General features: G+C 40.3%; 1 non-coding gene across 1 annotated transcript; it reads left to right on the forward strand.

Annotated features, from left to right (window-relative positions):
• Nucleotides 1-10680: 10680 nt before the first annotated feature.
• On the forward strand, nucleotides 10681-10787 carry LOC133780966 (small nucleolar RNA R71). The gene has a single exon (XR_009869769.1). It is a non-coding gene; the product is annotated as a small nucleolar RNA R71 (small nucleolar RNA).
• Nucleotides 10788-14224: the final 3437 nt, after the last annotated feature.

Genomic DNA, 14224 nt, shown 5'->3' on the forward strand with positions numbered 1-14224 from the left:
AAATATATCTTGCTAGTCATGAAAAGATTCCTTACAAGAAACCTCCACCCATCAGGAAAGAGATGAGGAAGAGAGATATGAATAAGTTTTGTCGTTTCCATGGAGATTGTGGTCATGACACGAATGAATGCAATCACCTCAAGGACGAGATATAATTTCTTTCTCCGGTCGGGCAAGTTGAGAAAGTATCGGGCAGAGACACCCCAAGGAGAAGGAGGCAGCAGCAATCCTGGTTTCAAACGACAAAGATCTCCACCCTTGCAGCCCGGGCCTGTGGACTTTACCTTAGACACTATATGTGGAGGTCCACACTTGGCTGAGGATAGCAACAAAGCAAGGGAGAGGTATGTCGAGACACTTTGACATGAGCGGGAGTGCTAGGATCAGGAGCCACTGGAGCGACGAGCGTCTGTGAATATATTATTTCTAAATACTACTTTCAGAGTGGTAGTTTAATTTCAAGTTGTTTAACTTGTTATTTAAATTTGGTTTATGAGCTAGTTATTTCCTGACCAGTCATCTATTTTTGAACAATTTTTGTTGTTTAAGACTCGTTATTAGACACGTTTTGTCCTTTTTAATTTACGAGTAATAAAAGAGACTACGCGCAGCGTGGTCGATTCTTGCTACAAATGTGCATGTGTGTTAATTATTCGAACAGTGTTCAACTGGTCGGTAAAATTGGACAGTGTTCAACTGGTCGATACATTCAAGCAATGTTCAACTGCACGAATATTTTCAATATATTCTATGTGTTTCATGAGCAATAAACTACTCGAACAGATTCGTTCAAGTTGCAAGTGACCTAGGATCTTTCAACCCTCGATCAGTTGGGGGCCACATGGGGTATACTGGTATATAATTTAACACAGGTAATAAGAGCACGAGTAAACATATTTGTTTTTAGGCTGACTTGTAAAATTTTGAAGTCAAAAAAGGCCATTAAGCTAACTTGTTTGACAAAGCTTAAGTAACTTGGAATTTTTCAAAATTTCAAGTTAGAAGCAAATATTTGTGTGACAATAAATGTTATGCTTATAAAATGTTAGAGCAATAAGAGTGTGAGAAAGTATACTTAGTATGGACTTATGAAATGCCTAGAATTTCTAAGTTAGAAAACTAAGTACTCATGCGAAAATATAAGGCATACATCAGAGTGAGTTTACTATTCACAAAACACTTATAACTTTTTAAGTCTAAAAGGACTTAGAATGTTTCAAGTTAGCAAAGAAAAGTAAAGTATAAATGCCAATAGCTCGGCTGTTGTTGCTATATTTTATTTACACGCAAGTGCACGTATCATACAAGTAGTAACTCACACAGGTGAGGTCAAACCCAAGGGAATTGCCGCTAAGTACTAACCAAATTGGATTTATATTTCTATTTGGCGACAATAAAAATTGGTTTTTAAAATTAAATTGCAGAAAACATAACAAGCAAAACAATAAATAAAAAGGGTTTAACAATGGATGCGAAATTAGGAATATGATTTCAATTTCTTTGATTACCCAATTGTTAATGCTAATCAACTATTCTTCTTCCTCCAATGAGATGACAGATTATAAAATCACCTAAACTCTTTTTAGATCATTTAGGTACTAAGTTGCATTGTCAACTATTGCATTTCTGAGATAGTACAACAAACAATTCGCATTAAGCAATAATCTACAAGTCACATAAGCTATGCGAATACTTTCGTTTCACATCAAAACCTATGTTCATTCATTTAGAGCATTCCTAATATTCACTTTTCAGATTTTATATTAGGATCATGAATCATGCATAAGGTGATCAATCTCAAACATGCATTAAGCACAAAGATGAACAAATCACATAAACAAGGAAGAAGGAATAATCAAATAGCATTAATCCATGGGATAATCTCAGTCAATATCCATCAAATCCCTAAATAAGAGTTTAGCTCATAATCTCAGTATTCATATCCATAATCAAACTAAACATAAACAATAACATAGAGAAATAAAGAAAAAGAGAATGAAACTAGATTGGGAATTGTCACAGATCGCCCACGCTCGCTCCAAGCTTCATCTTCTCTTGTTTTTCCCCTTTTTGTTTCTGTCTCTCCTTCAAAATTCGCGATCCCCTTTTTTAAAATGAAGACCTCATTCTATATCTTTCCCAAAATGACGAAATTTCCCTTAAAATTCTGAGGTGTGCGGACGTAAGCGCCGTAGCGCCAATTCCTGCGCCGCGGCCCTACTCGGAAATTGCGAAATCTTGAGTTTCTAGAAAAGGGCTTGCTGCGGCTCTAATACGCAATAGCGCCACGGCGCCAATTCTTGCGCCGCGGCCCTAATACCATTTCAACAAAAACTTGAATAACCCTTCAGTTTAGCAAATTTTCTCCACAATCCACTCCAAATACCCAAAACATATGCTTAACCTGAAATCAAGCAAAACAAGCATAAATCCGCTCCAAAAACACATAAACCATTAAAAAGACACTTAAAAAGGTAGGATAAAATTATCCTAACAAACCCCCCCAAACTTGCTTCTTACTCATCCTCGAGTAAGGAAACGACACATTAAACAAAAACAAACAGACATGACAAGTTAAGCCTCCAGTTTTCTTTAAATTACGTTGTCATCACTCACAAAACTTCAACTGTTGATCAACCAGAATTTTAATTCAAAAACTCCAACAATTAATCTGAATGCCTCAATTGGAAATTAGATTATACCTTGCAAATAACAAATGAATAACTAGATAACACCATACATGCCTCACTCATTCCAACAATCCACTAGCCAAAATTCAATATGCTTGCACACTTACCTTTCTCCACTAATGTCAACAACACATGTTATGGAATCAAAAGGACTTCAAAGGTTCATAATGTTTTGGCTTAGGTAAAGGTGGATAAAAAAAAAGACATTTAGGCTTCATTATACCATAAGCACATCAAAAACCAATCAAACAACCCACCTTGCATTCAATTACCATCCCCTAATTCACCCACTTCTTATCGATTGAGGACTCATACTCAATGCTCCAACATCACTTTATTTAATTACTCATCACTCAAATTTTTTTTATATATATATATTTTATATACAAAGAAGAAATCAAAATTTAGTGATGTTGCAAGCAGTTTTACATTTCACACTTGTCTTAAACGAAAAATTACATCGTTCATCCACTCACACCAATACCCCTTCTTTTTTTTACCCAATTAAAATTCGTTCCCCCAAACTTATTTCTAAGCTTATGGCATAATTCACAGGATAGGGGAAAATAATAATTGGTACATTTTTGGCTTAATGAAGTGGTTATACAATCAATCAAACAAGTTAAGGCACAAATAGGCGAACTAGGGATTATAATGATAAGGGTAAGCTTGAAAGGCCCAAACGTTCCAAAAGATTGCCTAAATCATATTCCAAAACACATGTCATCAAGGATTTCGTCTTAAAAGGCAAGCAATGCAAGTTCTATCTTTTTCATCAATTCATACCTCAAACCCAAGTAACACATGTATAGCATAATCCACTTATTCACATTTGCAACATATACTAAAATTTCCAAAAGGCATCAAAATTAATCCAAAGAGTGATCAAATCAAGCACACGGTTAAACACAATTTCCGTTTAACAAGTGACAACAACGGTATTTATACGTATCATCGGCTTAACTTTTGACACACACAACAACAAAGATAACAAAAGTAAACAACAAAATTTTAACTAAACTAAACTAAAACAGAAAAGTAAGCCCCTCCCCCAAACTTTATTTCACATTGTCCCCAATGTGAACATGACAACCGAAAGGAGATAAACCTACCTGACAACCCCTCAAAATGGGTTGGGTGGTGGTGGTTGATCATAAGGAGTGAAACGCGGTGTTAGTGCAAAGTAATTCTCATCTTCTTAATCCAAAGACCACCGAGATACCAAATTATTCAACTGCTGAATATGGTTCGCATCATAAGCACTCCGCTGCCCCATATAAGTCTGCATATGCATGTTTTGCTGAATAAGGTAATTCAACTGAGCATGAGTGTACTGCATAGTGGGATACATGTGACCACCTAAAAGTTCGGCCTCATCCTTACCATCATCGGTCCTTTGTCGGCGGCGACCTCTTCCTCTCGGAACTTGTGGGGCATCATAGGGATGCGGTGGAATGAGGCGATTCACCATGGCCAATCCGACTGGCTTTTGCGGAGGTACCTTCATGTCAGTTAAGTATTGAGGTGCGCCATACGCAACGCAAAGTTCAATAAGGAAAGTGCCATGTCCCAACCCGCCCGTAGTGGTACCCTGAATTATATGATTGATACTTTCCCGAACATACCTCCCAATGTTTAAGTTGTACCCTTTTAAAATACCATATGTCACCTTGAGCCGGTCAATAGGGATGTCAGACAGATGATTGTTGGGAATCAATCGGGCACTCACAAAATAGCACCAAGCACGAGCCACTTGGTTAAGTTCACAGCGATACATACAATTTGGCTCACCATCCTTCAAATGAATTCTTGCTCTAGGAAAACCCAATGTTTCCGCAATGTCAACATAATCTAGATTATCGGCCCCTAGTACCCGCAGCTCTTCTTCTTCTATGGGAAAGTCAGGTACCTCATACAACTGATTAAATGCTGCAAGAGTAACTGGTATCTTCTTGCCCTGCACCATGATAGCATTATTTTCTCTTTCAGGCCAATTAGCAAGGACTTCATATGTCATCGTGTGATTAGCCTTGCCATTACAGTCAACAAATTGGTCCCACTGCCGCCGAGCAATCTCAGCTCGAATAGGCTCATACAGTGGCTGGTTTTCCAGGGGTTCTGAACTAAATTCCATACCTCTTTCTTCAAGAATAGGTATCCTTGACAACACCACAAACCGCTCTTGAGCCTCTTTGCTCACAAATCTTGAGGTGTCATAATTCACCCTTGTGGAGACACGAGGAGGGCGGGACGATGATGCACCTGAAGCATTTACAGTACCTTTCTTTGGACCCGTTGAGCAAAATAACTCCCAAAATACAAACTTGTAAGATCACTAGAATTTTTGGCAGCACCTCCCCTTGTTTTTAGCACTTCCCAAAATCAGAAAATTTCTTCACAAACCACAATTCTCCAATCCAATTTTTCAGAATATAAAAAATAACCAAAATGCACCACTTAATCCATAATAAAACCCAATTAACACTAGATTTCCCAATAACCAAAGGAGTCTCATTAAATTGAAAAGATGAGAGGCAAGATCACTTACATTATTGAGAAACCCATTGATAATCCACCATTGTTGTCCAAAGCTTGGAGAAATGAACAATATTGAGGAAGAGAATGGGATTTTCGGATTAGGGTTAAAATGAGTGGGCAAAATGGTATTCTTGAAGAAATTAGGTGAAAGGGGACAAAGAAAATGATGGGGGGGAGTGATTTTTATGGAGAGGGATGAAGAAATTATGAAAGATGAGTGAAATATTGGTGGTTATGGAGGTTGTATGGTGATTTGGGTGGAGGAGAGGCGGAGAGGATGAAGGGAGTCGGATGGTGTATTTTGGAGGGTCTAAAAAAAAATAGGGCAAATTTTTGGCTTTAAGTGGTGGCCCGTGCTAGCGCCGCGGCGCTAATGCATTTTTTTCTCTCCCAGGAGCCGCGGCGCTAATCCGACTCCAAATTTTTGTTGCTCTCTGTCAAGCACCTCGCCACGGCGCTAATGCCCCTAAGCGCCGCAGCGCCACAAGATGCGCCGCGACCCTAATAAAAAAAAATTCAACTTTTCACGCTTTTCACGGTTTTCTCTTTACACAGAATACAATAAAAAATACGAAATAAAAAACACTTAAAAATACTAATAGTTCCAAACCAAAGATTAAAATGTAAAACAAAATATAATTTGGGATGCCTCCCGATGGCGTTGTCGTTAACGTCATAAAGCCAAACGCTGGTTTCCTCTTTACTGTGGCGCCAAGAGGATGACGGACTTGGATTGATCAAACTGGCCACCCAAGTAGAGCTTTAATCGCTGACCATTTACTTTAAACTTGCCAGTCTTTTCACTTGTTACTTCGACGGAGCCATAAGGAAACACTTGTAATATCATGAAAGGACCAGACCATCTCGATTTCAACTTGCCCGGAAAAAGTTTCAATCTTGAATTAAAGAGTAATACCTGTTGACCTGGTTGAAATTCCTTCCTGACAAGGTTCTGGTCATGCCACTTCTTAGTCCTCTCCGTGTAAATCTTGGCGTTCTCATAGGCTTCGTTTCTAAACTCCTCCAACTTGTTCAATTGCGAAAGCCTCTTCTCACCAGCTGCTACCAAGTCCATGTTCAAGGTCTTCATGGCCCAAAATGCTCTATGCTCAAGTTCCACTGGAAGATGACACGCTTTCCCAAAGACCAACCTATATGGTGACATACCAATAGGTGTTTTGAAAGTTGTTATGCATGCCCACAAAGCATCATCGAGCTTCTTAGACTAGTCTTTCCTCGAACTCTGTACCGTCTTCTCCAAGACTAACTTAATTTCCTGGTTGGAAATCTCAGCTTGTCCATTACTTTGCGGGTGATAAGGTAATGCTTTTCTATGTCTAACCCCATATTTTGCAAGTAACACTTCAAATTGCTTGTTACAGAAATGACTCCCTTCATCACTAATAATATCTCTAGGAGTACCAAACCGGGTGAAAATGTACTTTTGGAGAAAAGTAAGAACTGTTTTACCGTCATTAGCATGAGTTGCAGCCACTTCCACCCACTTAGAAACGTAGTCCACAGCTAGCAAAATAAACAGATTGTTGTATGATGACGGAAAAGGACCCATGAAGTCAATACCCTACACATCAAACAGTTCCACTTCTAAAATACCAGTCAAAGGCATCTCGTTCCTTCTTGAAATATTACCAGTCCTCTGACAACGATCACATGCCTTGACAAACTCATGAGCATCCTTAAAGAGAGTTGGCCAGAAGAACCCACTTTGTAGAACCTTTGCAGCAGTCCTTGTCCCACCAAAGTGACCTCCACACTGCAGACTATGACAATGATTCAGGATAGAGTACATGTCCTCTTCAGGCACACATCTTCTAATTATCTAATCGGCATAGTGCTTATAAAGGATTGGCTCTTCCCAATAATAGTGCTTTACCTCAGAAAAGAATTTCTTCAATTGTTGTCTTGTCATGTCAGGAGGTGTGATGTTTGCAGCTAGAAAGTTGACATAATCAGCAAACCATGGAACCATCAAACTTTCCTTTAAAGCAAACAACTGCTCAGCAGGGAACTCATCATTTATCTGGACATCCTTCATATTCTGATTCTCTTCTGACTCCAATCTTGACAAATGATCTGCTACTAGGTTCTCGGTACCCTTCTTGTCTCTGATTTCTAACTCAAACTCCTGGAGGAGAAGGACCCATCGAATTAGTCTTGGATTGGCATCCTTCTTGGTCATAAGGTATTTGATCGCCGAATGGTCTGTGTACACAATAACCTTATTCCCGATTAAATATGGCATGAACTTGTCACAAGCGAAGACTATGGCCAACATCTCCTTTTCAGTAGTAGCATAATTCAACTGAGCATCATTCAAGGTCCTACTAGCATAGTAGATGGTGCGAAAAACCTTGTCAACTCATTGACCCAACACAGCCCCGACAGCATAATCACTTGCATCACACATCAACTCGAACGGAAGCTCCCAATTCGGTGCAATGACTATAGGTGCCGAAATCAATTTTTCCTTAAGAGTTTGAAAAGCCTCCATACACTCCTTTCCAAACTCAAAGGGCAATCCATTAACAAGAAAATTAGACAATGGCTTGGAGATCTTTGAGAAATCCTTTATAAACCGTCTGTAGAAACCGGCATGACCCAAAAAACTATGAATTCCCTTTATCGAAACTGGAGGGGAAAAATTCTCAATAGTAGACACCTTGGCTTTGTCTACCTCAATGCCTTCCTGTGAGATCTTGTGTCCCAAAACAATCCCCTCTCTAACCATGAAATGGCACTTCTCCCAATTAAGCACCAAATTGGATTCTTCACATCGAATCAATACCAGCTCCAAGTTCCTCAAACAATGGTCAAACGACGAGCCAAACACTGAGAAATCATCCATGAAAATTTCTATACAATTCTTAACCAAGTCAGAAAAAATAGCCATCATACACCGTTGGAAAGTTGCTGGTGCGTTACATAGCCCAAATGGCATTCGTCGGAAAGCAAATGTGCCATAAGGACATGTAAATGTCGTTTTCTCTTGGTCCTCTAGTGCAATGACTATTTGATGATACCCGGAGTAACCATCCAAAAAGCAATAATACTCCTTTCCTGCCAATCTGTCTAACATCTGATCAATGAATGGAAGGGGAAAATGGTCTTTCCTTGTTGCCTTGTTGAGCTTGCGGTAGTCAATGCATATTCTCCAACCAGTAACAGTTCTTGTTGGAATTAACTCGTTCTTTTCATTCTTCACTACAGTCATTCCCCCCTTTTTAGGTACTACCTAGACCGGACTCACCCACTGACTGTCAGAAATTGGGTAAGCCACCCCTGCATCTAACCACTTCACCACTTCCTTTCTCACAATTTCCTTCATTGACGGATTGAGTCTTCTTTGGGCATCTATGGTTGGTTTGACTCCGTCCCCCATTAAAATTCGGTGCATAACAGTAGAGGGGCTGATCCCCTTGATGTCTGCCAAAGGCCGCCCAATGGCCTTCATGTGCTCTCTCAAAATTCTCAACAATTTTTCAGTCTCCACATCAGAAAGTGAAGCTGAAACTATAACCGGAAGTGTCTTGTTTTCACCCAAAAACTCATACCTCAGATGGTTAGGAAGTACCTTCAGTTCTAACTCTAGGGGTTTCTCAACTGAGGGCAATAACCTTTTTGGTACTGCCCCAAGCTCTTCAAAGTATTTCCTCTTCAATGGCCCATAAGAATTAAGCCATTTTGCGTACTCCATAGCTTCCTTTCCATCTTGATCACTAATCTCATCTTCAACCAAACTTAACTCAAGAGGATCATTTATCAGTTTTCTCTCTTCCACTAAATTACCCATTACATCCACCGAAAAGCAATTGTCACTAGCTTCAGGATAAGTCATGGCCTTGAGCACATTGAATACAACTTCTTCCCCTTGCACTCTCAACTTCAACTCACCCTTCTGAACATCTATAAGTGCTTGGCCTGTTGCCAAGAAGGGTCTCCCAAGGATAATGGGAACATTGCTATCCTCTTCCATGTCAAGAACTATGAAATCGGCAGGAAAAATAAACTTGTCTACTTTGACAAGGACATCTTCAATTACCCCTCTTGGATGTGCCAACGAACGATCAGCTAGTTGCAAAGTTACAGTTGTGGGCTTGGCTTCTCCAAGTTGCAATCTCTTGAAAACTGACAAAGGCATCAGGTTGATACTAGCCCCCAAATCACAAAGAGCATTTATTCCCTCAATTCTCCCAATAGTGCACGGTATTGTGAAACTCCCAGGATCTCTCAGTTTAGGGGGGAGCTTCTTTTGTAGTATAGCACTACACTCTTCTGTCAATGCCACAGTTTCAAAGTCTTCCATCTTCCTCTTCTTGGACAAGTTGTCCTTCATGAACTTGACATAGCTCGACATTTGCTCTAAGGCCTCCGCAAATGGAATGTTGATGTACAGTTTCTTGAATACTTCCAGGAATTTAGTAAACTGCTTGTCCATGTTGTTCTTACGGAGCCTTTGGGGGTAGGGAATCTTTATGTATGCTCAATACTAATTGATGGCGAAGCTTCTTTTGTTGGTATGCCTTCAGTAGCCTTCTTCTCACTGTGCTTCTTTTCCTCTTGTGTCGGTGCCTGTGCCTGTTGATCCTGACCCACTTCTTCAACTGGCCGCTTCTCACTTGGTCCCTCATAATTCTTCCCACTTCTTAACGTGATTACCTTGCAATTCTCTTTCGGATTGACTTCAGTGGTGCTAGGAAAGTTACCTTGGGCACGATTAGCCATGAGAGTATCCAAGTGTCCCATTTGGGTCTCCAGATTTCTAATAGAAGACCGAGTTTCAGCCATGAATTGGTTTAACACATCTGACTGAGCATTAGAATTTCCACCAGAATTTTGTTGTTGCTGATGATGAGTGGGCGGTTGAGGTTGTTGCTGCAGCCTAAATCTCGGCTGAAAGAATCCCTGTGGCTGTTGTTGGAATGACTGTTGTTGGTTTGAAGATTGGCCTTGCTGATCATTCTTCCAAGAAAAGTTGGGATGATTCCTCCACCCTTGATTAAAGGAATTGGAGACAGGGTTATTGTTGCTCTGTCGAGGAAAATTCCCAATAGCCTGAGCTTGCTCCATAGGCATGTTGTTTACATCAGCATACTGACATTGTTCATAGGCATGAGGGCCCCCACATATATCACACAGAGTCTAGGCCTGTTGCACTGGAGCTGTTATCATATTGCCTTGCAATTGCTTAGTCAAGGCCTCAACTTGAGCAGTCAATTTCGAAATTGCATCCACTTCATACATACCAGCCACTTTCCTTGAAGAGCTTCTTTCACTTGGCCACTGCTGATTATTCATGGCCATTTATTCCAACAAGTCATATGCCTCATTGGCACTCTTTCTCATAAACGCACCACTAGCTGCTGCATCAATGAGTGTGCGAGTAGTACCACACAACCCATTATAAAAATTATGGACTAGCATCCATTTCTCTATTTCGTGATGCGGGCACTTTCTTATCAATTCTTTGAATCTCTCCCAAGCTTCATAAAGAGACTCATTATCCAATTGAGAAAAATTATTGATCTCTCCTCTCAACTTAGCTGCTTTAGCTGGAGGGAAGAACTTGGAGAGAAACTTCAGTGCTAGATCATTCCATGTATTGATTGAGTTAGGTGGCAAAGATACCAACCAACTCTTAGCTCTCTCCCTCAGAGAAAATGGGAACAATCTAAGTCTGATAGCATCATCACTAACTCCATTCATCTTAAGTGTCTGACAGAGCTCCATGAAGTTAGAGAGATGCATGTTTGGGTCTTCCGTGGGTAGTCCCCCAAACTGGACTGTGGATTGAACCATCTGAAGTATGGCTGGCTTTATCTCAAAATTGTTTGCATCTACGGCAGGTGGTCTTATACAAGACTGGACCCCTGTCATTGTTGGCAACACATAGTCCCTCAGGCTACGGTCGGGTGGATTCTGACCATTAGCCAGGTCTTCTATGGCACCCCCATTATTACCGTTGTTGGCCATAACTTCCTCTTGCTCAATCCTTTGTACAACTCTTTCCAACCTTTTGTTTCTTCAGTTCTCCCGGCAAGTCTTCTCTATCTCAGGATCAACAGGCACTCTTGCAGCTGGTCCTTGACGTCGCATAAACCAATGGTACCTGAGATGAGATAAGAAGAATTTGACACAAACAAGTTAGCAAAAAGTGAAAAGAAAACCAAATTAGAATTTAATCCAATTGACGTAATATGAACTAAACAATTCCCCGGCAACGGCGCCAAAAACTTGTTGCTATATTTTATTTACACGCAAGTGCACGTATCATACAAGTAGTAACTCACACAGGTGAGGTCGAACCCAAGGGAATTGCCGCTAAGTACTAACCAAATTGGATTTATATTTCTATTTGGCGACAATAAAAATTGGTTTTTAAAATTAAATTGCAGAAAACATAACAAGCAAAACAATAAATAAAAAGGGTTTAACAATGGATGCGAAATTAGGAATATGATTTCAATTTCTTTGATTACCCAATTGTTAATGCTAATCAACTATTCTTCTTCCTCCAATGAGATGACAGATTATAAAATCACCTAAACTCTTTTTAGATCATTTAGGTACTAAGTTGCATTGTCAACTATTGCATTTCTGAGATAATACAACAAACAATTCGCATTAAGCAATAATCTACAAGTCACATAAGATATGCGAATACTTTCGTTTCACATCAAAACCTATGTTCATTCATTTAGAGCATTCCTAATATTCACTTTTCAGATTTTATATTAGGATCATGAATCATGCATAAGGTGATCAATCTCAAACATGCATTAAGCACAAAGATGAACAAATCACATAAACAAGGAAGAAGGAATAATCAAATAGCATTAATCCATGGGATAATCTCAGTCAATATCCATCAAATCCCTAAATAAGAGTTTAGCTCATAATCTCAGTATTCATATCCATAATCAAACTAAACATAAACAATAACATAGAGAAATAAAGAAAAAGAGAATGAAACTAGATTGGGAATTGTCACAGATCGCCCACGCTTGCTCCAAGCTTCGTCTTCTCTTGTTTTTCCCCTTTTTGTTTCTGTCTCTCCTTCAAAATTCGTGATCCCCTTTTTTAAAATGAAAACCTCATTCTATATCTTTCCCAAAATGACGAAATTGCCCTTAAAATTCTAAGGCGTACAGACGTAAGCGTCGCAGCCCTACTCGGAAATTGCGAAATCTTGAGTTTCTGGAAAAGGGCTCGCCGCGGCTCTAATACGCAATAGCGCCGCGGCCCTAATACAATTTCAACAAAAACTTGAATAACCCTTCAGTTTAGCAAATTTTCTCCACAATCCACTCCAAATACCCAAAACATATGCTTAACCTGAAATCAAGCAAAACAAGCATAAATCCGCTCCAAAAACACATAAACCATTAAAAAGACACTTAAAAAGGTAGGCTAAAATTAGCCTAACAGCTGTACGAGAAAAATATCAAATTTGCTAAGCAAAAATTGTCTTCATAAGAAAAAAGAGTAAACTACTGAACAGGTACAAAGTTTAGTTGATCAGGTGCAAAGTTTTCCTGGTCGGGAGAGCAGATACAACTTCCCTGGTCAGCTGAGCATATATCACTGGTCAAGTAGGAAACTGTGTTGTTGAGCATGACTAACAACGATGAGTCCTTGGAGTGAATCAAATAAACATGAATAAATGCATGCAAAGTAAATACTACATAGTGAAAAAATGTCTTTGAGAAGAGAAGTCAATTTTTCCCAAGATTGATTGAGAGAAATCAATCTCTCAAAATACTTTTGGGAGATTCGAACAAGGCATTTTGAGGGATAAGTTTTAGGCATAGGCTTAAGTGGCTATGCCATATGCCCGAGCGGTTGGGGTGCATGGCCGAGTGGTTGGAGGAGCTGCGTGTCCGAGAAGTGGGGCTGCGTCCGAGTGGGTGGGCGATGCATCCAAGTGGGTGGCGTGTGTTTCCGAGCGGCATGGAGCTGCGTCCGAGCGGCTGGCGTGAGTGTCCGAGCAGTGTGGCTACGTCCGAGCGGGTGTGCACTACGTCTGAGCGGGTGGCATGCGTGCCCGAGCAGGATGGAGCTGCGTCCGAGTAGCTGGCGTGAGTGTCCGAGCAGATGGTGTCAGGCGTGTCCGAGCAGATTGGGCATGACTGAGTGGCTTAGGCGTGCATCCAAGCAAATTGGTGGTGAGCATCTGAGCGACTTGGGGGCATTTTCGAGTGTCCAGGCGGTTGGATGAAAATGACCGATCGGCCATATGCATTTTTTTTCCCAACAAGCTATTTCCGAGGAGTTAGGCCTATCGACCAAAAATAGTGATCGATCGGCTATAAGGTTCGAAAAAAAAGCAAGTTGAATTTCAAGGGTTCAATAAGCTTCAAGATAACATCAATGATCATCATATACCCATGAGCCCGAAGGAGCAATGGAAATGGGAAACTGATAACTACCATTTTCATGAAAGGAAAAGTTCAGTCGTGGGTTTACTACAAAAATGGCCTCAAAAACATTTTTCTAGAGAAAAAGTTTATCATACGAATAAATCATATAATAAACTTGGGGGGCAAATGTTATCCCAAAAAATTGGAGTTCGATGACGTGGCAATCAGAAGTGACAAGTGGCAATACATGGTCCGTAAACGACACATTAATAGTCAATAAATGTATTGGCTCTTCAGAGTGGTGATAAAGTGATATGACCGACCTGGTAGAGTTTCTGTCAGACCGATAAGGATTTTTGACTGACCAGTCAAATGTCATGACCGACCAGTCAGGTGTCATGACAGACCAATCAGGTACCTGTCCGACCAGTCAGGTGTTTGTCCGACCAGTCAGGTGCTTGGCCGACCAGTCAGGTGTTTGGCCGACCAGTCAGTCCATTATGCTAGAGCAGAAATGTGTTATGCTAGACCAGCGATGTGTCATGTTAGACCAGAAGTGTGCTAGAGGTGTGCTTTGCTGACGAGAGGTGTTTGCCTATGTCCTCAGTAACAGCTTCA

Source organism: Humulus lupulus, chromosome 5 (genome assembly GCF_963169125.1).
Source record: "Humulus lupulus chromosome 5, drHumLupu1.1, whole genome shotgun sequence".
Lineage (NCBI taxonomy): Eukaryota > Viridiplantae > Streptophyta > Magnoliopsida > Rosales > Cannabaceae > Humulus > Humulus lupulus.